This window comes from Dermacentor andersoni, chromosome 9 (assembly GCF_023375885.2).
Source record: "Dermacentor andersoni chromosome 9, qqDerAnde1_hic_scaffold, whole genome shotgun sequence".
NCBI classification, from domain to species: domain Eukaryota; kingdom Metazoa; phylum Arthropoda; class Arachnida; order Ixodida; family Ixodidae; genus Dermacentor; species Dermacentor andersoni.
The window spans coordinates 68534473-68561702 of record NC_092822.1 but is presented as its reverse complement, the minus strand read 5'-3'; the positions used below and the strand labels follow the sequence as shown (position 1 = coordinate 68561702).

Genomic DNA, 27230 nt, shown 5'->3' with positions numbered 1-27230 from the left:
CTGATTGATCTAACAGGAGACGGTAGTTTGAGACGGGGAAGTCTTCTCACCCAGCGCATGGGAATTCTGATTATCGCATTGAGAGAAATAGACGGCTGCCACCGTGGGCTCTCCTACACTCATTTCGCAATTCATATTACCAGCACAGTGGAAAGGAGACAGAGAGAAGATGCAGACACTGCAACTGCGGGACTTTCATGCAGTGTTTGTGGTGTCTGTGTCTTCTTGCTGTCTCTTGCTACTATTGCACTGGTAATATGAATCAAGAATGCAGCAACCAACTAGTCCATCAACATTGCACTCCTTCGCTCACCTCTTGGACGAAAATTGCCGCAAACAGGTTTCAGCTTGTGCCGGATGAAGGGGAATGCGCCACATGGAAACGCTGCTGTATAGTAAGTACTGTGACTTGCTAAAAAACTCTTGCATTCATGTAAATGCAGCTACTGAGTTGGCGCAGTGTGAATAGACAGGACATATAGAAACACAAACAACATACATGGGTTCTGACATCTGGCTGTGGGAAAGTCAGTTCCATGTATGTTGTTTGTGTTGCTATATGTTAATTCTATTCGCACTGCACAAACTTTGGATATCTAAGAACTACGGAGACAACTACGAGTTGTAACAAGTGCATGCTACAGTGACACAGATGAGGCATACAAATGTAGATTCACAATACTTCTACTTGTCTTCTTGCAACTGAAGTTTTCTTAGACTACAGTCTTTTTTCAGGATTAGGCTTTTTGAGGATCATCTCTTGAGCTTTTTATCCATACATTGCCTGCACTTCTGGCTCAGTAGGGCTTCCTTATCCATAAATGCATACGAGCTTGCTGTCATTACTGAAATGTTGGCACGGTTAGTGCTGTTTATTCTGGTTGAAGTTTTTGGTGGTTGAGGCAGGCAACCGTAACGATCGTCATACTGTGGTAGATTTGTTTTAGCCTTGTGCACGACTTATAATACAAAACACGCACATGTATGCATGCACAAACAAACAAAAGAAACAGGTGTGTTGCTTGCAGCACTGTATAGACGCGGCTGATTTTTTAAAGAAAAGTGGGGAAACTGTGGCCTACAGTAAATTTTTATTTAAATATGATCACGAAGAAAATACTGTATTTGTTAATCAGGAGGAATCAATTGATCTTGCTTGTTGAACAAAACTGGGTTCCATATGTCAGTCAACCATTCATACAATTTCGAAGAATTTGCTTTGCTGCTGCATTTGTCTCGAAAGTGGCCAGTTGCACATGGGGAAATGTGTGCTCATTCGCGTGGTAAAAGGGGAAGTGGTTGTTATTTCTTTTAGAGCAATAGTAGGTCCTACACCTTGAGTGGTAACTCTTGCATTTTCCTTGCCTCTACCATTATAAAATTAAAGCACACCTTGCACAACTTGGGTCATGTGACAAAGCTGTCTAATGTATATAGAAACCAGGCTTGAAAATTGAATAATTTGTGATCTCTTGTGACATCTCAAGGTGGATTCGGTACTGAAAGGTCCCTTTATGTGGATAGCTTCCTCCACGAAGCTGTTGCTCAGTCTCCATGTTTCTTTTGTTTCTTGTTTTAGTTAAGTTGCATCTTTACAGCCTTACACAATGATGTAAATGTGGTGCTTCTTGGGCCAGTTGGAAATGCATACTGTGCTGAGATGTGCTTTGAAGACAAGGACTGAGTGAGGCATACAGATAAACATATGGGAGTGATTGCTATAGTGACCTCAGTGTTGTAGTCCATCCTGAACTCAACCTGGGGGAGCAGGTTCTGTGTAGGTTCATTACTGATATTTACAGTACAGTTTGATTGTTCACAGTTGTACAGTACACGCGTCCACTTAGAAACAGCTTTCACAAAAGATTAACTAGATGTTCCTGCAAGGTGTAGTTAGAAAAAAATTTTTTTTTTGTCGAGGTTGTTGCTGTCGTACAAGTTCCTGTACCAGATATTATTCCGTGGCCAGACAAGTGCTTCAAATCTATTTGCTATGTTGCATTTTTGCAACATAGCAACTTTCTGCCACCGCTGACATGTTATTTTGATATGAAGAAGCTGTTTAGTGGCTACTCAATCAAAGAACACACTGAAAACAATTCAAAATACCTTGTTTTGTTCCATTGTTCCCAGAAAATAAATGTACAACTGTAAGTACATGCCTGAATCATTGATGAGTCGCATACAAGGTGTCTACCATGTTTATCTAGGTTTTACTTTCATCATTGTGAGGTAACTGGCATCGCTGATTGCACAATCTTTCAAGCTATGTTACATAAAGGGAAAAATGTGCGGAAAAAGGCGGAAATCTTGCGAGCAGTTATCTTTGGTGCCGTTTTTCTTGCAATAGAAATTCATTGAATGCTTGAAGCTCATTCATGTTGCTAATGCTGCCGCTGTCCCGCTAATAACAGTGCATGCGCGGTCTATGTACAAAGGTTTGGAAGCTTCCAGAGACATGTGGTGTGTTTGGTTGCAAAAGCAACAAAGCAAAGCTAATACGTGGTCACGCTCCACTCAGTCAGCTTGGTGATGGAACCAGGACAGCATTCTGCCTTCTGCTGCTGGCGTAACCATTGTGGACCTACATGCTATGGGCACCCTAGTGTTCCAGCTGCGCTGCAATATGTATGTGGGCAGCAGACAGTAAACATCATGGTAACATTGTCTAATATTTCATTGGGCACTGGCCAGTGGCGATGATTTTCCGTTGTTCTCATCTCATGCGCCATCAATGTATGATGCCTGCTACACCACTGGCGGCACTCCTTATCACACTAGCGTTGAGATCCTGGTAGCTACCAGGGCACTGTTCTTTCAGCAGGTGTTACCTTGCATGTTGCATCAGGCCAACGCATTGCACTCACATATTAGTACAACTATCGGAGAAGTTCAAGCGCAGTGCGATGCGGTAAACCTCGCACTCTGATAGCTCGAAATCTAAGGTGACATTTTTAGAGTGCAGCTATTAGTGCCCATTCCTGCGGCAGTTGTCGATGGTGGCAGCGGCAGCGTAACCAAGTGAACAAGCACAGCGAAAGATGAAAGTGAATGTGGAGGGCAGTTGGGGATAAAAGACACGGGAAGGAAAGCAGAGAGGGGGTGCAGCAGAACCATGAGGTGGAAAGCATAGGAGTGTTATGTGAAAGCGTGAGAAGAAAAGCGCAGTGCAGCGACGATAGCTACGAGATGGTGCCAGAGTAGCGTGCGTTGTCTGGGAGGTCTGTCGGCAGTGGCTGCTGTGAATCGTGCCTGCGCGTCACTCACGCACAGGCTCTTGTAATCTACAGATTAGCGAAGCAGTCATGCCACACCTTCATTTGCAGCATTCTGCACGAGAGAGATTGTCCGCACCAGCCCATATATAAGGAAATGAAAACATGTATAGAGCTGGACTCAAATTTCGAAATTAGGGAGTATTGTAATTGTTGTTAAATTTTTTTCTGGGTCAGTGTCAATGCCATGTATTTTTCACCTCTTGTGTCGAAACGCACTTGCGCAACACTCTGGATAACTTGAATCTTGGCTTTGAAAATGTTGGAAAAAAGTCACTACGCAAGGGTTCCCTTACTCTGGTGCATCACTGTGATATCACGAAGTGACAGGGCTATGATATTGTAGTAAATTCTGCTTGAGTCTATGATGATGAGTCTTATCATCCGCCGTTTACGGCTGGCTGTGATCTCGCTGAAATATACAGTTTTATTTGAGCTCCATTTACGTCTCTGGTGTTGTAGGTAACTTCTGTATTTTTTCTTGCATAATATACAATCAATTGTTTATATGTTCAAAGCAACTTGGAAGTGATAAATCCAGTGCGAGTTATGTTATACATGTTTATTGTTTCATAATTGTGTGTGTATGTGTGCGTGTGTGCACGCACATACATGTGAATAGTAGTACTTATGGTAGTTCTTGTCAGTTTCTTGTTTTCTGTGTTATCTAAAAAAATGTCATTTTTGGTGCACTTGCACATTTTGATTTCTTGCCTTTCTCTTGTGAGATACATTCTGCATGAATCAGTAACAAACTCATTTGTTTGTGAAACTGTGTTTGTCTTGCTTTTCTTGTTTATTTGTTTATTTTGCATAACTCCAAGCAAGCTAGCAAAACAAACCTGTCCAACAATAAGTCTTAGCCTGGCTTACTTCAGCAGGCTCAGTGCATTTAGTGTGAATGTTACCCTGTGAACTGCCTATAGGTGCTCTTATTCATATAATCATACATTTGTCAGTATTTCAAGTTTAAATGAACATGGCTTTTCTGTCTCTGTAGAAAATTTATTCATAATATTGAAAGTAGCATTAAGGAAGTGTTTGTGCCCTTGAAAGCAGTAGAACATTATCAATGGAAAGCTTGAATCCGGCAGTGTCACATAAACATCAACTGACCTTAGTCTTTGCTGATTGGTTGTAGCAGCTATTCAGTAAGCAACTTTCATAGTCTGTAAGGTACTTAGTGCTTTCTTTTGTGTGCCTCTTGCTGATTCCATTTTTTTTGCTAACATGTCAGTCTTCAAGCAAGTGGCAAGTCTGCTGGCCTCTGTATTTTGTTATTGCACTTAGTTTCAACAACCTCATTGTGCCTCGAGATTATTGTTTGGGATGTCTTGTTACTTTAAGTAGATTTTTGCAAGGGTGGTCTTTCTAGCTTTGATGTCATTGCTTATGTCTGGCTTTGGCTATATTCAGAGTGGTTCAGCGACAAACACATTACACAAATTTATCAGTTAAAAGGCATCGCTTGACCCCACCCCCTCTCTTTTTTTTCAGGTTCCCTCCTGGAGACAGGAAGGGTTCACTTGGCTTCTTGAGAGCACAGCTGAGCATTGTGTATAATATTAGCCAAGCTGAAATCATATGATTGTGCAGCATATGCCTCAGTAGATGACTGAGCACAGGTTGTGAGCACTTTTCATGCTGCCAACTGGTGACCAGACGAGTTTCCAAAAAGATTGTGGAACTTCTGCTTGAAAACTTCGCAGCTGGATCTGGATAGCTCTTCCTTTAATGCCTGTACCAGATAAGCAGCATCCCAGCCAAGTGAAACATTGCGTTAGCCAGCATGATTGTAGGGTACTGCCCATTGGGCTGACTAATGCGGTTGTACATACTGAGCCGTTCGTCAACATTGAGACTATCCCGATTGGAGAATGAGCCAAGAGTGCGGGGATAAGAAAGTGCAATGTACTATGTGGTTGCTGGAGTTGCAGCCGGGGACAGTGTGTCATCACCGGTAGCTGTTGCCAAAAAGTGTATAGTACGGCCTCTGCAGAGCTCCGTGGTGAGGAAAGGTACACGCCACCACCAAAATGATACGTGAGTGAAGCAGTAATCACTATTTCCAAGGTATATTTACCATTATGAGAACAAAGAAAAACTGCGCAAAAAAGAACAAGACAAGGAAAGAACCACACGACACGGGCGCAGACTAACAACTGGTTTAATGCTCCAACGCCTCTTTCCCACCAACAACAGAACGCATGCGCACCAGCCACAAAGACAAATGCAGCTATCATGTGGTCAGGCCTAGAAACGCCAACTCCTTGCGGTACAAATGTGTGGAAGCTTCGCTAACACATTTATCAGGCCCTAATCTCGCGATTTCAAAGGCTTCGATTACTTCACGCTCTTTCTTATCCCTTGCGCGTCCGACAATATTAGTCCTGCCGAAAAGTGGGGTACAAGCATTGCCGTCATGCCTGCAGGTCTTGCAATGCTTAGGAAGATGCTGTCCTCTAGAATCATCTAGGGAATTGGCATGTTCTAACAATCTAATAATAATGCAGCGGCCTGTTTGTCCAACGTACACGTTGCCACAACTCAGCGGAATCTCATAGATGACATTCGCTCTACAGGGCACAAACTTGTTCCTGTGGTTAGTGCAGCACTCGATTTTCTTTTTCCTATCAGGTCTAACTAAATTGCACAGACTAGACAGCTTACAAGGTGCCGAAAAGAGAACCTGTATGCCGAATTTACCCGCGACCCTCTTCAGGCCATGCGAGACCCTGTGGACACAGGGCATAACTTCATACTTCCTCCTCTCCTGTGGGTCCGCCCCACGAGGCTTTGAACTTAGTCGGATGGACTTCGATAGTCTTGTTCTTTTTTGCGCAGTTTTTCTTTGTTCTCATAATGCCATACCAACTAGCCCCTCACCGTATGCTTCTAGACTGTATATTTACCAAATGGATTGCAATGCTGACCAATCTAGCTGATAGGTTGCGCTCACATCTGTTGCTCGTCATCTTCGTTGGGACAACTATGTTCGGGCCTTCAATGTATGTGTGTATGAATATAAAGCTGAGCAGTCACCATCATGTCCCGAGACATCAAGCACAATATTTATTTTGATATCAGCAGCACAGGCTTTTACTAAATACATTACTTCGACAGGTTGAATTTCAGGCTGCTGTTACTTCTTATTCTGTTGTAGCACTATGTAAGAGCACTTGTTTGAAGTGAAATGTTGTAGTTATACCCCTGTATTTCTTCAATGATACTTGAAGTGAAGCTCTTTCTCCACTCAACCGAGTTGAGTACAGCGCCGACACCCCTTGACTTCAGAAAACGGTATGCTTGTTGAGAACTGCTGTGGAAAGTCAGTAAAGTGCAGTGACCACTTCTGCCGAAGGGCAGCACTGTCATCAAGTTTCTTTAGTCGAGATGAAGTGTTCAGTAGAGGAACATTTTATAATATGGGGGATTAGTCTTCTTGGCGATTAACATGTTTGCTTTTGAAAGCAGAATTATGTGAATAACGTATATTTCATGGCTTTAAGGGACTGCATGGAAGAGCCAGTGGATGAGCAACTGCAAAGTGTTTGCAACCATCGCTACACCTGCATGTTTGAAAGCTTTGTTTGTATGGTGAACTTTTGTCGCCATGTCATTGATGAGTTTGACCAGGAGCATAGTGTTGTCTGCATTCTTATATGTATAGATTGTGTATGTATACACGATGTATTTATACTACGAAAATTTACTTATCCTAGTTGTATGTCCATTGCTGCTCCATGTTACAGTTTCCTGTGTTCATTCACATTGATAATTGACAATTGATAGTTTTGTGCAGATGTTGAATGTGTGCAGTGCTTTCCTTTTGGTGGAGCTCTGTGCTATGCTTTTCAATTTTGTTACATCTATGCTCATTGTCACAGTTCATAGTTCATTTAACCACATCTGGGATGTCATTGCAAACTTTTTTACTGTTTACCTTGTGAAAGGCAGTCATCATACTGTGCAATGTTAGGGGCCCTCCAACATCACCTGATCTGGTGTTGTATATGCCTGATGTTGGGTTTTAATGTTACATGGATACAGCAGTCAGAACAAATGACAGAAATTTGCTAATGCAGTTGGAAGTCCTTAAATCGAAAAGTCTTCGGAAAAATCCATATTGAAGGTTGCCCTCAACCAAAATTTTAAGTCTTCTCCATTTCTTCAACTCTTTTATCGGTAGGAACTTCTGTAGCTTGTACAACAAACATTGCGTATACTGAGAAAAACTTGCATTTTGTTTATGTTAACTTGCCATATTTGGTGCTGGCCGGTGTACACCATAGCATTACTATGGTTACATTAACTATGTAGAGCATGCGTAAGGTATCTTTAATGTGTAACCCTCTGTGGATATTCTCGTTGGTTCAACATGAAGTGTACTCTGACCTGAGAAAGCCAGCACATTCATAAAGAGCCAGCTCCAATAGCAGTTCTGATGACACGAATTCACATGTGTGTTCATCACTTTCTAATGTCGATTTTCTTCGTTGGACTATTTCCATACATCTGATCACAGTGTTGAACTCTTAACAGATCTGTCCTCTTCTGGCACACATAGAATATGGCATGCTCTCACTTTATCTGAGGAGAATGGTCGATCTCTTCAAACTTTCCACCTCAAGGACTAGAATTGTGCTATCTGCCACTGGAGATTCAACAAAATTTTGGCACTTTTTGTGAAAACACTTGCTACATTGGTCAGACAGGCCGTTGCATTCATGACAGTGGAAGGGAACATGAGCTTTCTATCGAAAATGAGTGTTCGTGTTAGCAAAATGTGCCTGTTTGCTTCTCCAGAAGTATAGTCTATCATTCAAGCATAATTTGATGTTCTCATCTAGAATCCCTCTGAACATGCACGCACCTGCAAAAAAATAATTTAAGATTTAAAGACTGAGACATGCTTTTCTGACTTCTGCTGCAGTCATTGCGCTGTGGATTTCTCAAAACTTAGGAAGTATATCTCATTTGCATTTGAGCGTGGCCAGTAACATTGCATTAGCAGAAATGAGTGAAGCTGGACAGCCTGACCTTCTCCCTTCTACGAGTACATTACCACCTCTGTCGGCATAGGACATGCCTTGGTTGACACATAAACAATTTTACTGTACACTATGTCCATATAGCTGAGATTCCAGTTCCCAGTTAATATGGCACATACAAATGCACACAGGGGAGTGTTCCTCGTGTCCATACAAATTTGCACAGTATACCAGCCTAAGGCATCAAGTGTCTGTACACACTGTTGTGAAGCATTTCAAGTGTGTTCTCTGCCCTGTCACTGCAATCCAGAAGAGTGATTTAGATGCTCACAACAGGACTTGCATACCTGCTGTGGTTGCTTAGTGGCTTTGGTGTTGCACTGCTAAGCACGAGGTCATGGGATCAAATCCTGGCCATAGTGGCTGCATTTTGATGGGGGCAAAATGCAGGAACACCTTTGTATTTAGATTTAGGTGCACATTAAAGAACCCCAGGTTGTAAAAATTAATTTAGAGGCTGTGAAAATGGTGGCCCTCGTAATCATATCATTGCTTTTGCCCATAAAACCCCATAATTTTTTTAGCAGGACTTGCACAGTTGAAAAGCCTTACCCGCACAAATACTGCTCTTATGCTACCGCACGAAGTGCTGCTCTAACGTTCTGGAGCGACAAGTGAGACCTTTTTTTTAAAGAGACGCCATGTATCCTGTCGTAATCGGGGCCCCACTGCACAGATAGCTGCACTGATGTGCCACATTCTGCATGAGGTCGAATTACGTTGTGGCTGTGAGAATTAGCTTTCCCTTGGTACCAATGATGTGACTTAAACATTACATCTGGTCTGCTGTGTTGGAGTATTTAATTAGGAATAACAGTATGCAAAGAGTGACATAAACAATGAACAGAAAAAGAAAAATGTAATATTGCAAGAAGTCCTACCTGAAAGAATGCAGTTTAAGGATGCAATGTCTGCAGTCCTGAAACTGATTGTATGCTGAATTGAAAGGAGAAAGAAAAGTGAACTGTACTGTGAAGTCATAATCTAGTCATGGAAGTGTATGATGGGCTGGTTTTCTGTATAGGGCTCAAAATTGCATACAGTAGTTTATAATGAACCAACGACGAATGTAGTAATACTGCTGTTTTAGTTGCATTTAGTGTGCTGCTGGAGTAACAACTTGTAATGAAGTGGGTTGGTTTGTTCTGGAGTCAATTCAAGGTCGTTAATTATTTCTGACATTGGTTTCCGATATGTGGGAGCTAGAATTATTCTAGTGGAATTTACAGGCATCTAATAAATCCATGTGCTTGAAGTGCAACAGAAGTGAAAGTTTTGTGAATTGGTAATGATGAATTGTTGAACTGCAGCATGCACAAAAGACGAAGACAGGCAGCGATAATGAACAAGCGTTGAACTCTCAACTCAATTCATTTTGGGAAAATATGGTGCATATATACACATGTCAACTAAAATGAGCATGTTCAGAATGGTGCTTTGTCATTAAGTAAAAAAAAAATTGTCGCAGAACTCATCTTGTGATGACTGTCGATGGTACTGCATTAGCATTGAATCAGTATAGTGACAGTGTATTGCCAGTGTCGAAACAAGTTATGTATGAGGTGTGCAATGCTGCAGGACTCCTATTTCGCGCTTTCCTAAAAACACTCGGCGGCATCTAGTGCTGCCGCTGCGACACCTGAGCATGGCTTCTGCAATTCATGGCACACTGGTGCATGCGAACACTGAGGAACATGTCATGCGGCAACTGGGCTTCCTCTCTTGTGCTTCTTTCTGTATGCACTGCGCCTTCTAGTGGCACTGCCAAGAAGTCCATGTGTGGCCTCCGAGAAGAGAAGCGTGGTGCGATGGTGCCTGCGAATGCTGAGGATTGTTTCCTCGCTGGCTGCAAACTCAGTGGCACATACTCAGCTACCCAAGTTGGCGAGAGTTTCATTGAAGAGTGGCACACGCCCAATGCGTTCACGGCACAGCTTGCTAAAGCGTTGGCATGAAAGGTGTTCATTGAAAAGTGACACACACCAATTGCAATTGTGGCACAGCCTGCTAATGTATCGGGTTGCTGTCCTTGGGAAACCCTTGCGACGTGGGTTCTTTTCCACTCAGCATCAAAGAAAATAATATATTTTTTGTCATTGTAGAGCAGCACATTCCCAGTGGCATGTACCTAGTTACCCAACTTGGCGTCAAAGATGTTCATTGAAGAGGGCGCATGCCTGCTGGCATGTGTATGCACTGACCCAAGTTGTCATCACAGAGGTTCATAAGACCAGCACAGACTGGTACTTACCCAGTCCCGCAGCTACAGCGACCGATGTCCGCATGAAATAGGTTTGCTGAATAGTGGCACATATGTGCACATTACCCCATACTCAGTTACCCAAGTTGGTCCGAGGCTTGGTTGCGAACCCTGTTCCCCTCAGCACAGCAGGCCGATGTGCTACCCATTCGCCACGGACTACCCAGTGACCCAGTTAGGCAGAAAAACAGATACAAACACAGACAGACAGACCCTAGAAAGTGCATGAAGTACCTTAAGGATGCTAATGAATTAAAACAGCAACAATTAATAAATGTAAGCAGGCCACAGGGTGTTTAGGAAAGGAAATTCTTCTTCATGAGTGCAACATGTAGCCCATGATGGCGGAAAAGTTTACATAGGCTAAATGGATCAGTGTGTTAAACTCGCCTAATAGAATATTGCCAATCACTTTGTAAATATAATCATTCATACTTCACTAACCATTGCAAAACCTGTCATTGTGAACTTGTTTCTTGTGACTCTTCACTTCTGTTTTTGCACAGAAATAGACAAACATACAAAATAACCGAGGCTTTCCATATCAGAAGGTGCGCAGATATGTGTGTTAGTAAGCCATCTGTGGCACTTATTGGTACTGTTTCTGCGTGCAAGTGTCATAAGCTGTATGCTGAGTGAACATCTGCATGCTGTACAAAGTGTTGCATGAATATGAGCTTGAGGAGCTTGTAGTAGCAATAATTTAACTGTGTGCTGTGATTGGCTTTGCGTACATCTACATTTGTATCATTTTCATGCGGACAGGTGATAAACAGGCTGTAGAAAAGTAAATGCAGGGATCCTATGTGAAAACAAAGTTTTGTAGTGTTCAATTTAAGGTTTACAATTTCTGAGCTCTGAAGGAAATGGGACAGATGCCACATCAACTGGCTCATTCAGCATGCTTTTCTAGGCCTGGGATTTTTATCTTGAAATGGCCGGCTGTTCCCCAGATTGCCGGTGTCAGTGAGACTCTTGCCTGTGTTGTGCATTTGTATGCTATGCAAGTAGCTCATGTGTCCTCCCAAAACCTCATGTCCTCATGAACATCAAGGATGGTCTTGCACATGAAAAATTCTCATGTTTCTACACTTTTACCTGTCTGCAGTGCGGCTGCAGGGGCAATCGAACTTGATTATAATGAACAAGCTTGGGCATTAAAACAGTTCGATATGTCAGGTAAATTGATATGTCCCAAACCCATCTACAATGAACTGAAAGAAATTTTTGTGATGTATTTCTTATGTACAGATTTAGTATCTCCAGTAGAGAAAAGTAGCAAGGAAAAGGTGTTCTCCATGTGTGAGATCGTGTATACATGCTCCAATCCGCTTTCCTAAATGTCAGCAGCCAACTGGTACAGCACATCAACTACAGACAGTGTGTGCTGAATTGTAGAGTGAGGTGGCTTGCATTCAAGGGCTTGAGTACAGTTTGGAAGTTTGGAGCACATTTGAAAGGTCCTGTTATGGGCAGTTATTTTACATGAATATTACATGAATAGATTTGCAACACTTCGATACTATGCACTGTCTCACTTTGTGCATACAGAATATTTTTTGTAGCCTCCCTACTGTAATGCTTTCGAGCGGAATGTAGGTGATGAATAGAAAGAAATAATATATTGGTTGCCAAGTATTTCATGTTCAGTGAATGTTGCATGAGGTGAATAGTTTGCTTTATTCAGGTTGATTATACTTGGGTTCAGCTGTACATTGGAAAAACTAGTAACGTTGAAAGGACACTCAAGGGGCATCAGAAGAGCATAAACAAGCATTGTGTATGCTTCAGCATCTTTTCATGCTCACTACAGGTCACCAGATAGGCTGACAGTGTGCAAGTCCTTGCGAGGGAAATACATTTAAATTAATATTTTTATCTTGAGTCGCTGTACATCCGAACAAGTGCACAAACTTTGAAAGGGAATGATGGAAATCTTAATCTGATTCATTGTCGCACTATGTGTAATGTGCTCAACCACCTTATCTTAGCACTTATCTTTTTCCCCCTCACTGTAGACAAAGATGGTCAAAACATTTTTTTTAATGTAAAATATAACTAGTCGACATCAGACCCACTTCATCACGATTCCTGACAGATCAGATTTTGTCAGACTGAGAACTTGAAAACTCAAATTGGGATTCCAGCTGTTGCATTAACAGTTTATGCAGATTAGTCAATGAAAACATGGTTTAGGCCTCCCTTCCACAGTCTTTTCTTCTTTTTTTTTCAGATTTCCTCAGCAAGAACAAGGGATCCTCTGGGCTGCTTGAGAGCACAACTCACCATATCTGCATGATATCAAACATCCTATAAGTAAATTTAAATTGACAAGTTCATATTGTCATGGGGTTGAACGCCCGGGATGAAAAAGTATTGACATTCTGTTATGTAAGAAAATGAGGGTTAACATATGAATGACCAATTTTAGACATGTTAATTTCAAAATACTGTAGCTCGGAACCAGTTATGCGATAAAACAGCTTCATTATCAGATACTTAACTTTTTGAATACACACCCAGATTTTGTTGAATTCGTAAAGCAATGATAATTTTTCAATTAAAATAATGTCTTATCCTGCTAAATAATAGGAAATTATATGTGTTCATGACATCCATTATACATTACAACATTTCTGGTGCAATCTTTGTGACATTTTACTTCTCTTTATGTTTTAGTGATAAATAAAGGTGTTTGTTATTGGGCATATGTACATAAATTTTGTATAATGTTGAAAACGTTATATATGTGTGTGTATATGTGTGTATATATGTAGTGCGTACTACCGTATACAATACATCATACCGTATACAATGCATACAATATGTACATATACATATACCGTATAAATACTATATGTATTGTATGCATTGCATAACATATTATTATACACCAGAACACCGTGAATTCAAAGCGCGCCGCCATATTGATGAGTGCCGGTCGCGCCATCTATCCCAAGCGCCGCGAAGTAGCAGGCCTGGGCTGCCACGCCGGGAGATGCGACACGGCGCGAAAGCGAAACTTGGGCTTTTTAGCTGGGCGGAAGGCGTGTTTCGCGTTTTTTCTAGCCTGTCATTTTCGCTGTCTCGATTCAATCAAACTTCAAGACCTCATGCAAGTCCGCAATGGCCACACTGAGTGATGTGCAGACTGCAGAAGCGAATACATCGGGTAACCACGTAAGCACGTAACCTGTGAAGGATTTTACAGCACTGTGTTGGTGCCACATTTTATTAAAGCACGCAGAACATTGTCCTCTGCACTTTCAGTTTGGTCTTGTTTGTCATGGTCACTACTGGGTTGGCCGCGTTTGGCAACCAACTGGTGAGGTCGTTTGACTGCCTGATTAGCAGACGCCTGCCCTTCACCACCTGCACATTGAAAACAATATATATGTTATAGTAAGAAGGGCTGTAGTTCTTTCCCATGCCATCACTGTTGCGAAGACAAAGTCCTCTCAAAATGATATAGAAAATGCACCAGGCCAATTGTATCGTGCAACCCCTTAAGAGTACAACATTAAGAACACAAGCCTACAGTACTCGAATAAGCAGCATGTGATGCTAAACCTGCACTCATTGGAAAATGAGGAACTACAGTAGTTATAATGTTCAACTACATGTGCAGTCAAAGCCCATATAACAGGGCGAGCAAGACGGATGCAGGTTTTGTACAGTTGCACAAACCATGACAGGGCACATAAGATTACCATCCCTACTTAAAGCTGCATCATCAGGGAAGCCTTTGGTACAAGACAACAACCGCACCTGCATTCCAAAAAATTAGCCCCACCAACTGCAGCTACCTGGTATCAGACCTGTTTCGCTTGTGCGAGGCCATATCGGATTGTTAGCGCTCCCTTAGAAAACAGTAAAAGAAACTGGTGAGAACGAGCAAAATTTTGTTACAAAATACAACAATAATTAAGCGCCTTATTTTCCTCGCCTTATGAACGGAAAAATTTTGCGCTTTGCCCTGCATAACAGCCCGCACGCAGTTTAGAGCTCAGGATGCTCAAATGAATTCGTTACGAATGACACCTGCAACACCAGCTCGTAAAGACAGGCGCGCTGCAAGAACGCCTTCGGCGACGACCAGTCGTTGTTTACGTTTTTGTCGACGCATGCTACGTGACGAGCAGACTTCGTTTTACTTTCATTAGCAATAACGCTCACCAGCAGGGCAACATACTATCGTTTACAACTTGTCGTTCACGCTTAATGGTCATGCCGTGCAGCAGCTGCAAGTATCGCTAACCGCAAACTCAACTGTTCCGCTTAACCGTCGGGAGCTCTGCCTGAATGAAAACACGAAAAAGCTTGCCTTCTTCTTATAGCCAAGGCGAAGCACCGGCGCGGGATTCTGCTCTGTGGGCTTGTCCAGAAAGTGCTCGGAGCAAACCTGCGTGTTACACATATTACGTTCGTAGGGCGCAAAGTTGAACGTGGCACCAAAATATACACAGATCGAATACCCACTCGTGCATTTTCACTGGGTTGGTAGTTCTTGCTATTCACTGCAGCTATCCACCGGTGGCGCAGCTTGTCATTCTTCGTTGCGGATGGAAATCGGTGCAGGCTGAAAACACCGCACCGGCACGATTCCCTACGTGTATTGTGCTCTTCGCAAACAGCGCTAAGCAACCTGCTCCTTTTCCGCTGGTTATTTTGGCATCCAAACACGACGCAACGATGCCCTGATGACTTCTTGTACTTTGGATTCGCGTGAACGGGCACATTTCCGCACTTTGGAGTCCTAGAGCTAGCGCTAGCCATGTCTGCTGGTCGCCGGCGAACACGCTTTGGCAGCCCAGAACAAAATGGCGCTGGTCGACCGGGCAATCCGGGTGCGAGAGTATGCGTTCGATTAGCCTGGGTGCGAGGCTAGCGTGTTCTGGTCTATATCCATATGTCATTACCGCATGAGCTGTGTATGGGTGGCAGGATCACTGTCAGGCAGATTATCTCCCTTAAAGAAAAGGCATGTGCTTCTCCTCAAAAAAGAAAAAAAAAATGTGCCCTATCATTTGGTGCATTTACAGACGTATGCTTGAGATTAAACATGCTCATATCGCCTTTCACAGTCAATGTTTGCTTTGGAAATCGGAACATGAACTTATCTTTTGGTCCTTAGAAGTTATGCAGAAAGGCGAATTGATAAATAGTTTCAGAATATTTGCAACACTTACCAAACCTGAACTGCACCGAATAATTTAAAAGGTTTTTTGGAAGGGTGGAAGTAGTGCTATGAAAATCAATGTCATTGATGAGTTTAGCCATATATTTTCCAATTGTTAGTCTTATGTGCCCATTGTTGTTATGTGATGGTATTTGTGTGTTACTTTATATAGTACTATATGTTATTGATGATTGATAGCTTTGGGCAGATGTTGAATGTGTGGGGGGTTTTCTGTCTTCAGGTTTGTTACACGCTTTAAGATTTTTCTGTTTCCTCTCAAATGCAGCATATTTCATTTGAATAAGTTGAGAGGTTATCTAATGAGCATTTTCTGTGTTTCACAAATCGGAGTTCTAGGTTTAGCAGAGCATGCTTTTAAGGGCCCTTGAAGGCATTTTGCTGCGTACGACAGCAAAACCTGGCTGAGATGTTCACAGCAGTGTATGCTACCTGCGGACTACGTTATTTTATTGACAAGCCCGAAGGGTGGTTCAGGGCCCCTTTAAATGCCAATCTGCGTGATATACAAAAGCGGGGACCGTGCATCACGTGACGGCACCGCTCCGCGCGGTGATTGGCGGTCGGCGCCGACGTTATGGAGCGGGCGCCTTTTCACTTTTGGGATTGGCATTGATTGCTACCTGTCGTAGGTTCTCAAACCGGAAGGCCCACAGCAAGGTCGCGCGACGCCCCCGTCCCATTCCGTTCGCGTATACCTTCCGTCCGGCCGCGTAAATGTGTCTGCAGCTGGGCGGTAAGCGCACTAGTCACATTATATTTTCAAGTCTGCCATGTAAATCCAAAGCTAGTGTTATGACGGGAAGCTCGAAACTACGAAATAGATAACAGATGTGCGCCTACGAACGGCTTTCGGAACGAAGGGCTACCGAACGTTTCGGCAATGATGGTGGCTGCGAGCAACTATAACGGTCATGTTAGGCCTAATTGGAGCAGCGTCGTCGGGTGCGAACAGATGTGCGTTGATTCGGTATGAAACCGTAACTTGAGCCGCCGACACGCTGGCACCTAACGACGCTGCTCCAATTAGGCCTAACAGGTTAGACATGCGTAGTGGCTGAACCATTATGAAAGTTCTCGACGGCCGATGTGGTAACAGGCCGCAAGCTGTCGCGGAAAGCTTTTCGCTAACATGGTCACACGGGTGGCTTATCAGTGATCGGTCGCGAAATCACGCGCACAGGTTAGACGGCCGTTGAAGTGGCGTTCCGGTCCAGCTGCAGGTGACCAACCGCAATGACAGCGAGCACACGTTCCAAGTTCGTCTGTGCGCTTAATTAAGCTCGTATGCGAGTAGATAGCTCCGAACTGCGGGAAAAATTTGCGTGCGTGAACACGAAACACATAGGTACCTTCAGGCCCGATGTTCGCACGTGCTTGCATGTTTTCCATGCGCGCTGCTTTTGTACGCGTCGCGTTTCGATCGGTCCCGTCCACCTGTACGAACGTTGGAGAAATGGAGATCGCATGCAGTGGGAACGCTGCCCGCGTCAAGGTAACGGACGTAGAATGTCTCGAACAATCGTAAAACCTCGCGGCGAATAGTACACATTCTGTTCACGAATCAAATTATTCAAGTATTCGCACACCACTACTTTATACCATTGATTTGAAGAATGAAGGACATTCTCAGTATTTTTAATAGTCGCTGCAGGTCGATATGATGACACTGAAAGGGGACAGCATTGCAATATCATCGAACTATTGTTGTTAAATCTACTGTTGAAAAAACCTGCCCAATTTTAGTGGCCTTTGTGAAAAGGGACACCTAAATGAAACCTTTTACTGGAGGTAAAGTAGAAGGTTGCCGAGTTGGAAGGAAATTTGGTTTAGTGGCATGCCCAACTTACGTGGGCAAGAAAGTAACCTGTTCGAATTTTATCCACAAGTTGATGACATTGTACTGTGCCGCATGTTGCTTTATAGAGTAGCCGGTTTGAATTGTTTTTGTATGAGATGTTTCTAGGCCTTTCCCTCACATTTGTACTGCATAAACTAGCACACCAGGCATTGTACTCTCCAGTGTCACTGTGTGCTACTTATGAAGATTCAGAGGTGCCTTCTCCACCTTTCATTTGCTTTTACGTCACTTTTGTTTCCAAAAGTTCCAGCTGCCAGCAACTTCAGACTGTAATCTACCACTCAAACATAATTTAATGTTCTCCCCTTAGGATTTCTCAGAATGTGTACGCTTGTACAAAAAAGTGAAAGTTTTAAAGAGTGAGACGTGGTTTTCTGATTTCTACTGCAGCTATTGTGTCAAGGAGTCATCACGGCTCTGGAATTCCATCTCATTCAAGCTCTGGTGCCACCAGTGGAGCGGAAAGGAGTAAAGTCGGACAACCTGACCTTCTCACTTCTACGAGCCCATTAGCATCTCCATCAGTGCAGGAGACACCTTCGCGTACACATAAGCAACATCATTGTGCTTTGTGTTCATACAAAGCAATTTCCAATTCCAAATTAACAGCACATATGCGAAGCCACACGGGTGAGAAGCCGTTTAAGTGTCATTTGTGCCCATCGGCATTTGCGCAGGGTAGTGACTGCAGGCGTCACATGTCGGTGCACACTGGTGTGAAACACTTCAAGTGTCACCTCTGCCCTTATTCCGCGGTACAGAAGTCTGACCTGAAAATTCACAACATAACCCACACAGGTAAAAAGCCATACCAGTGCAATCAATGCAGCTATGCTTCCGTACGCAGTGCTCGCATGAAGCGTCATATGCTTCAGCAGCACAAATGAAACCATTTTTTAGGAGAAGGCATGTTTCCTCTATTGTAAGAAGGCTACAGCGCAAAACAGACAGTCTGATGTGCCATATTTAGCTCAAAGTCATGTGCTGATGTTGCTGCGAGCATTTTACTTGGTACAAATGGTATGAAGTCTATGCTAATTATTCAGAATTATCTTGAATGACAGCAATGCATGCAGAGTGCAGTAAACAATGTAAAAAACACCACAAGTGATAAAATTGCAAAAAGCAGTCGCACTTCACGGCTAGTGATAGATGGCATCTCTACAGTCCTGAAGTTGATTGTATGGTGAATTGTGAGGTGTGGAGTGAAAGAAGGAATATTGGCTCAAGAAAAGATTGGCTCTAGTATGAAATTGTTATACAGTCATGAAAATGTACAATAACATGGTTCGGTATAGAGTTCGTAAACTTCTGTGATAAAAACTGATAAAGCAACTGGAATACCAGTACTCCGCTCTCATGAAGAGAAACTGACTGTGTGTTCTTTTTTTTAGTTACACTATTGTACCGTTCACAAACTTTTGTTACAAAAACTGTGGTAAACAACTAGAGTGACGGCATTCTTCTCATGAATGGAAGCCGAATGAGAGATGCTTTCTTTTTTTCATTTACACTATGAATAATAATTCGTGATGAAGGGGGCTGCGTTTTTCTGCAGCGTTTCAAACTTGCTATTTATCTCGGATGTTCGTGGCAGATTTGTGAGAATATAGCCACTCCAAAAAATGGGTGGTGGCAAGTGGCATCTAATAAATCCAAGTTCTTGAATTTCATTGTTGCTTACTGCTTGTACGTGAAAGTGGCCATGATAAGTCTGATGCTAAATGAGGTGCCATATAATGGGGCTGTTGGTCCTTTAGTTGAGCTGTGCTTGGGAAAATGCATTTAACTTATAAGCATCATCGATATAAAACTTAAGAAGTAAGCAAAAATTATTGAAAGTGGATCACACCTAGCAGAATAAAAAAAAAATTCAGAAGACAAAAAATTGTCTTTTCCGTGCACTGGGGGAATGTGAAGCTTTTAGGGTTTGCAAAAAACGCTGCGACAGTGTGCAAGGAGACTACACCATGAATTTGGAGAGGTTTTAATTTGGAAATGTCTCGTTCAACGTAAATGTGAGCCTGCAACATAGCTGACCTGTCATGCACACTACAGAGCTAAACCCACCATGCACGAAGCATTTCTTAAAGTACTTGTTATTATCACCTGTAAATGACGAGGTCCGGTTCTGTTGCTTTCTCATCAGTGCATATAGATTCTGCCCTGCTTCATATTTATTTATTTGTTTATTTATTTATTGAAAATACCTTACAGGCCACTTGACAGGGCATTGAGTAAGAGGAGTAATAAAAGTGCAAAGTAACTCGTCAGTGTACAAACATACGGCTCAAATTTGCAATTGAACACAAAGAAATGGTACGAACAAGTGGGCTTTCCACGTTCAAAGTTGCCTGTTGCTGCATGATTATGTATGTTACACTGCTTCGCATTTCTACACAATTGTTCGCTGCGCTCTTCGGCGCTTCACTGTCTGTTGCGCCACGCCGTAAACAGCGTCTGAGTGACGTCCAGTGGGTATCCTATGAATAACCACGGCCGGGATGTGAATGTCCCAGTGATGTGTAGAATTCGTTGAGCGGATGTCCCTCGCACTATTCGGTCGCTCTTTCCATGTCCTGTGGGCGTACAGCCTTCGCATATGCGCGAGAGACATCATGGTTCCACAAGATGTCCAGGGCATGTGTCAGTGCCTTTTGCACGGTGTTTACCGTTCGTAGCAGACGCTGTATGACCAATGCAACGGGCAGAACGCCTCATCAGGAGGCGTTCTCGGGCAGGCATTATCAGTAGCGGCACGGAATTTCTGTGGCAGAGGACCTTACCCGGCCTGCGCGCCAGCATCCCTATGAAGAAACCTACCGGACCTTGTGGCGTCAGAACCTTCGGCGAGGTTAGTCTTCCAGACTACGTTGAAGGTGTTCTTGAACTTGGCCCCAAGTTCGCCGTAGAACTAAGGTTGAGCGCGCCGGAACTTCTAAGCATTGTGCGAAGGATTTCAAAGTGCGCCCCACAAGTTGAAGCGAACCGATGTATCTCTGAAGGGGTCGGTGTGGTCTCGCGCAACAAACCGATGGTCTCACGTGTACCGGTTAAGCGCGCAACTTCGTTTTTGAGGCGGAACAGACTGTGTGTTTTGCCAGCGGACAAGGAAGGTGGCTTTGTTGTCCTCAAGGAAGGTGATTTTAATACGAAAGCCTGCTCTGCGATTGCCTCTGTGTTCGACCAGTGTAGTAATATATCTCAGAAAAATCAAGCTAGAAGCAAAGCGTCTTTGTAAGAAGGCAGACCTTAGTCAGTTCGTTCGTGAAATTGACAACGCGAAGTCTGGTTGCCTTCAAATTATGTTTAGTGCGAAGACGCACGAACCCGATTACCCATTAAGGGTAATAGTTTCAGAAACGGTCATGGCAGAAAAAGTTCCCTCTTGCAAGAAAAGCTCAGAATTCTTAATATTGACGACCCATTTTTGGTTAGGAGCTCTGCAGAAATCGTAGATTTCCTGAAAGAAAATTCTGGCAAAAGCTTATCAGCTTGCTCCTTTGACATAAAGGACTTGTACTACTCCTTGCCTCAAAAGAAACTAATAACTTGAGTAGAAGAGTGCATAGACGAGTATGGCGTGGTTTCGTTCCAAAATTCAGCCGGTTTGTCCGTTCAGGGCCTTTTAGATATGCTTAGTTGCTACCTTCACTCTACATATGCAGCATGGAATGACGACATATTCATTCAAAATCAAGGGGTTTGCATCGGTTCATGTTTGGCGCCCATACTAAGTGACATTTTTCTAGCTCACCATAACAAAAACCTGTCCCGTACCTTGTCGGAGCACAGGATGGTTAAAGTTGTCAGATACGTTGACGACTATCTCGTCCTTTTTGAACCAGACGCACGTTTTACAGTAGGCAAGCTTTACAAAGTTATTTCTGGAGGCCTTTGCCCACTTACTCTCACGATTGAAGAGCCCCCCGATAACTTGCTGCGTTTCCTAGATATTCAGCTCGAGTTCATGGAACGGCACACGTGTTGGGAGTATAAACCTAGAGCTAATAATCTCCTGTTATCGTATCAGTCAGCCCACTCGAAGCTCCTCAAGAGGAGCATTGCCAACTTATGCTTTGGAAATGCTTTAAGGAAGTCCTGCCACCATAAGATCTATACGAGTCTTATGGATCAGTCGGGAAGGTTATCAGCAGCAGGGTTTCCGGAATCAGTGCAAGTTTCGGTCGTAGAAGGGCTGCTAAAAAGGTGCAGGTCAGATAGCACAATTCGGTACGCGGAAAATCAACGGACGGAACACAGAAGGAAGGTAGCGGTAGTGCCCTACCTGCATAGAACGGCACATCATATTAAGAAAATGGCTAGCCGGGTGCACACAAAAGGGATCTTTTCAGCGCCAGAAAAGCTGGCAAATATATGCCGATTAACGGACCCGTACCGTAAGCCAGTTGCCGGATGCTCTACGAATCATCGAAAAGCACCAGTGGGTTGCGTAGAAGCTGTTACATCGGACATACAGGGAGATGTCTTAATGACCGATTACGGGAACATGGCCTAAACGGGAAAAATAAGCAATGCGGTCATCTGTCAACTCACTGTCAGGAATGCGGCTGTGCGCCGGTGTATGGATCCTGCCGGGTTCTTGCGAAGCACAAAGATAAAGACGTGCGAGAGATTATTGAGGCTCAGGCTATCTGGCGGAATAGTGACACGTGTGTTAGTGCCCGTTCGGTCGACTTGTTAGATAAGGAGACGGATTTTTTGGATGGTTAAGATTTAGATGAGGTGGCGCCACTGCGCATGGGTTATATAGGTGTATTTCCTGAAAATCAAGTTGTTGGAGTTAGCGCATTGTGGTGTCGTCTCCCTTCCGTCCTTGTTTGCTGGCGCTAAATATGCTTTCATTACTTGTGGGCGAGGTTCAAACAGAACACTCATGTATACACGGGAAACTTTTTCAAAGTAGGCGATATAGTCAAGAGAAACTAAAACTTTCATTGCAACTGTTTGAAACAAACAGCTTCGTTGGAAATCGGGTTGTAATTATCCCAAGGTCGCACACATCTGCTGCCTTTTCTTTTTGGTGAATATTGCAAGCAACTTATAGTGATTCTACTTCGTTGCCTATAACCTCGACAATGCTATTACATAAACCAGCGATACATTTATGCTGTAGACTTAAACATCAAGTACAATTCCTTGTTTAATTATTTAGATTGTAGCAAATGCGAATTTTTTTTTGTGCGCTGTACAGCTGCCACTGGGCGCAACCCAGGACCTCTGTGAGGCAGTCATTGCCTTTTGTCCATGTAACAACTCGAGATTTTACATAGTTGCAAGAAATAAATGTAAATTCAAATATATTTTTCGGGCCCCCATGGTTTACCATTTGTGATTGATAAATAGCTCTATGCCTGTGAAAAATATGTAACTGACCGACTCATTTCGACGCTCCTTCACTTGTATATGTTACGGGGATGTTGGGAATAAAAATGTATTTACAATGTATATACAAGCAAAGTCAATGAGGTTAAGATGGCTGACTAGTAACAACACGCAGCATCCAGCGTCTCACGAACTTCTTCCTTTCTCTTTTATGCTTCCGCTACAGGACCCCCGGGTGCTGAAGCGCTGTATCGGCGCATGGTAGGCGAAGAACTGCGAGCGAAGTATGGCTTCAGCGGCGAATCATGCACGACGTCAACAGGCGGTGGTCTTGAGGATGGATGAAACTAAAAGCGCGATCTTGTAATTAACGTCGTTAACTTGACGTAGGACTTGATAGGGCCCTGTGTAGCGAGAGAGAAGCTTCTGGGAGAGGCCGACCCGACCATATGATGACCAAAGCAACAAGAAAGCAACTGGGGCGAACTGAACATCGCGATGGCACCGGTCGTAACGCTCTTTTTGCAGATGCTGCGAGGCTAATAAACGAGATAAGGCAACTCGACGCGCCATGTGAACGCGAATGATGACTTCAGGAGCGTACTCAGTGGCAACGCGTGGCGCAGAAGGTAGGATGGTGTCAAAGGGCAAAGTGGGGTCGCGACCATACAAAAGATAAAAGGGTGAATATCCTGCGCTGTCTTGTCGGGACGAGTTATACGCGAATTTCACGTAGGCCAGCGTGGCGTCCCAGTCGCGGTGATTGTTCGAGACGTATATCGTCATCATCTCTGTAAGGGTTCGGTTGACACGTTCCGTAAGACCGTTCGTCAGCAGGTGGTAGGCGGGGGACAGCTTGTGCTCAATGGCACAAGGGCGGAGGAGGTCGCCCACAACTCGAGACAAGAACGAGCGGCCGCGGTCTGTAAGTAACTGTCGAGGTGCGCCGTGCTGCAGAATGACATCATGAAGGAGAAAATCGCCGACGTCAGTTGCGCAACTAATCGGCAACGCCTTTGTTATTGCGTAGCATGTCGCGTGATCAGTAGCGACAGCGATCCACTCATTCCCTCAAGTCGACGTCGGAAAAGGGCCTGCGCGAAACAAAGGTTCAGGGGAACTTAAATTGGATGGAGTCGTCCGACAGGTGCCAGGGAACGTTTCTTCCGGTGCTGACAGAATTCGCAAGTTGCGACATAACGATGCACAGAGCGGTAGAGACCCGGCCAGAAGAACCGGCGTCGTACGCGGTCATATGTAGGCAAAACTCCAAGGTGTCCCGCCGTCGGTGCATCGCGAATTTGTTCGAGTACGACGGATCGCAGATGACGAGGAAGGACAAGGAGCAAATTTGGGTCGTCATGGGTCGATATAGCGGCGGTAGAGGATGCTGTCATGCAACACGAATATGGGGCATGTGTCGTCGGTGCTACTAGATTGCACTCCGGCGATGATGGACTGTAAGCATGCGTCGCGTTGTTGTTCAGCGCGCATTTCGGTCATGTAAGTCAAAGCCATCACGCAGATCACTGGATCATGTGTAACAGGATCGGGAGGATCCGCGGGGTGACGCGAGAGGCAGTCAGCGTCTTTGTGGAGGCGTTCAGTCTTGTAATTGACAATAAATGAAAATTCCTGGAGCCGAAAAGCCCAGCGACCAAGCCATCCTGTCGGGTCCCGGAGGGAAGACAGCCAGCAGAAGGCGTGGTGGTCTGTAACGGCCGAGAACTTGCGGCCGTACAAATATGGCCGGAACTTGGCGTCACCCCAAACTAAAGCCAAGTGCTCCCGCTCGTTGATGGAGTAATTTCTCACAGCAGGTGTCAGCAGGCGGCTAGCGTAAGCTATCACGCACTCGCTACCGTTCTGGTCTTGGGCGAGAACAGCGCCGATGCCATAGCCGCTTGCGTCAGTGTCAAAAACATTTCTAGTTTTCGTCAGTCAAAAATACATTTACTAGTTAGTTTCAGAAAATAGAGTCTCGTGTCGGGAGAAAAGAATATTCAAGTGCTCTTGATACGCTGGACAAATTGGCACTCAATGTGCCATCCTCCCGGTGTCACAACCATATATCAGCTTTTATGTGGCTTTCAGAATCGTGGGAGCATCGCCAAGCTACAGAAACAACTGGAAATGGAAAAATACTGGAGAAGGGAAGTTTTTGTGGAAGACTGGGCCACTTAGCGCCTAACATATTGCCATCTGCAAGATATTTTTTGTAGTTGTTGAAATAATTCACATAGAGGTCCTTTCTCAGCAGAAAAATTATTTGGGCTACAGGAGTTGTTTTGGAAAATGGTAATTTTTTTGGCTATGGTAACTTTTAAAACTCTGCATGAATTCATCGTGTAAATGGTCCTGTAAATGCCCTGTAATACCTTATAAATGGTCCTGTTGTTTCCTTAATATATTAATCTGTGTGCGACAGTGTAGGAAACAGCGTTGTTTTCCACAGAGCAAGAATGGCCTTAGTAAAAGCACAGAGGAGAAACAGCGCGCTCAACTTTTTTTAAGCTTTCATGCGCTGCGAGAAACACCGCTATGAAATATTACCAGCTCGTCCAAGATTCCACACCCGTGTAGCATGGTTCCTTTATGTGCAATCCCGGATGACAAGGTAGTGCCATGAATGTGATGCATTCATGTCTGTTTTTCTTCGAAATATTCGAATTTATTTTCATAATCTTTAGTTATGTTGTTAGCTTTTTTTGTTTCTTGTGTAATATAGGATCTCTGGCTCTTTAGGTTGCCGGACTTCCGGTCTTTGACAGATAACAAAGCCCGTAAAAATGGAGTCAGCTTAATTGCTCTGAGATTTCTGAAAGAACTTATGGCAAGCTACCGACACTTCAGAGGTGTTTCTTAACGCCAAAGGAGGCCTTTGAAGAACCTGTGCTTGCTTGTCGTATTTGAAACGAAATGAACCAGCCGGCACTGATCTACCTACAGTTCAGACATCACCGAGCAGCAAAATTCCCTTTGCATGTTGTTTTCCCAATGTCACACTTCACCATTACAAGGTCTACATCAACCTGAGATGTCGACGACTGCGCAGTGACCGCGAGCTCAGATAACCTTGACCGAAATCGGTTACCGTTCTTCGCGACATTTGAGTGCAACGTCCGCAAAATTTGGGTGCTCTGGTTTGGCGCACTACAGAGTCCGCAATACTTATTCTACAGTGAAGCTATCACGGGCTGAATAAACACTTTGTTCATGTCACCTTGAATCACATGAATTCGCATAGCAAGTAAGAAACACCACGGAACTCGGTATGGGGAATTCGCCAACAAGTTGGCGGTGGAAGTAAACAAATGCAAATGGCAGAAGCAATAACGAAAGAGGTAATAAGTTCAAGTTACTCCAGTTGCGTGAAACAAACAGGGTGCGCGTCGTGGACTAAAGTGGCCAAATTTGTATAATGATCATTCATGAACGATTTACATGGTTGGAGTAGCTAACCTGAAGTAAATACCATGAGTTTGATAGTGCCAAAAATATCGCAGCTATTACATAATAGAGATATTACCGGACCATTATACAAAATTTCAGAAATTTTCACATAAAGCTAGTCGTAAAGTTAACAAGTATTTTAGAGTAAGTCAAATATCGCAAACGAAGCGTTCCTGCGGCTGAGGGCTTACGCGGAGGCTGCGAAGCAAAAATAAAGACAGAATTGATAATTCTATTAAGCAGTATATTCGCTGCACCGCTGTTCACGCTATCTTTAATTAACGAACACGAGTAGGAGACAAACAAGTGATAGCTTAGAAATGAGTGTTCAATTCTTTTTTACTTTAGACAATCATACGTTTCGCTTTTTTCTTAATATGTAATGCGCCTTCATCACCCTCCCGAGTTGTGTGGTTGGTATTCCAAGGTTAAACGCATGAACTCAATATGACGAATAGGTCAAGAATAACGTGGTGGGAGACAACGTCACGCGTTATCTCGTTACGGGCTCTTCGTCTTGCTCTTTTTGAAGCCCCTTGGTGGTACGCCTATTCGTTGGTGTTCTGCGACGGCATCCCTTGACATTCTGTTGTCTCCCAGTATGCACGTTACTAATGACGGTGGAGGCTTACTTCACGATTTGCGCGTCATACAATGCGTTTTCAGAGCAATGAACCACAATATTCAGCATGCATGCCCATATGTCTTTAGGATGCAGTCATTCCTGTATGCTAATAAAGCGCGCTAAAAACAATTTCACCTCAAGCTGATGCAAATGTCAGATCAA

At 43.7% G+C, this 27230-nt stretch overlaps 2 long non-coding RNA genes across 5 annotated transcripts in view; one reads left to right on the top strand and one right to left on the bottom strand.

Annotated features, from left to right (window-relative positions):
* The window catches only part of LOC129384073 (uncharacterized), a 43260-nt gene extending 23943 nt beyond the window's left edge, over positions 1–19317 (top strand). For all 4 annotated transcript variants that reach the window (XR_008611831.1, XR_008611830.1, XR_008611829.1 and 1 more), the window contains one exon: positions 18035–19317. This is a non-coding gene — a long non-coding RNA (uncharacterized lncRNA). The remainder of the gene's footprint in view (positions 1–18034) is intronic.
* On the bottom strand, positions 13785–15493 carry LOC140213097 (uncharacterized). Its single transcript, XR_011890014.1, has 2 exons — positions 15066–15493; positions 13785–13958 (listed from the first exon to the last, which is right to left on the bottom strand). It is a non-coding gene; the product is annotated as an uncharacterized lncRNA (long non-coding RNA).
* Positions 19318–27230: the final 7913 nt, after the last annotated feature.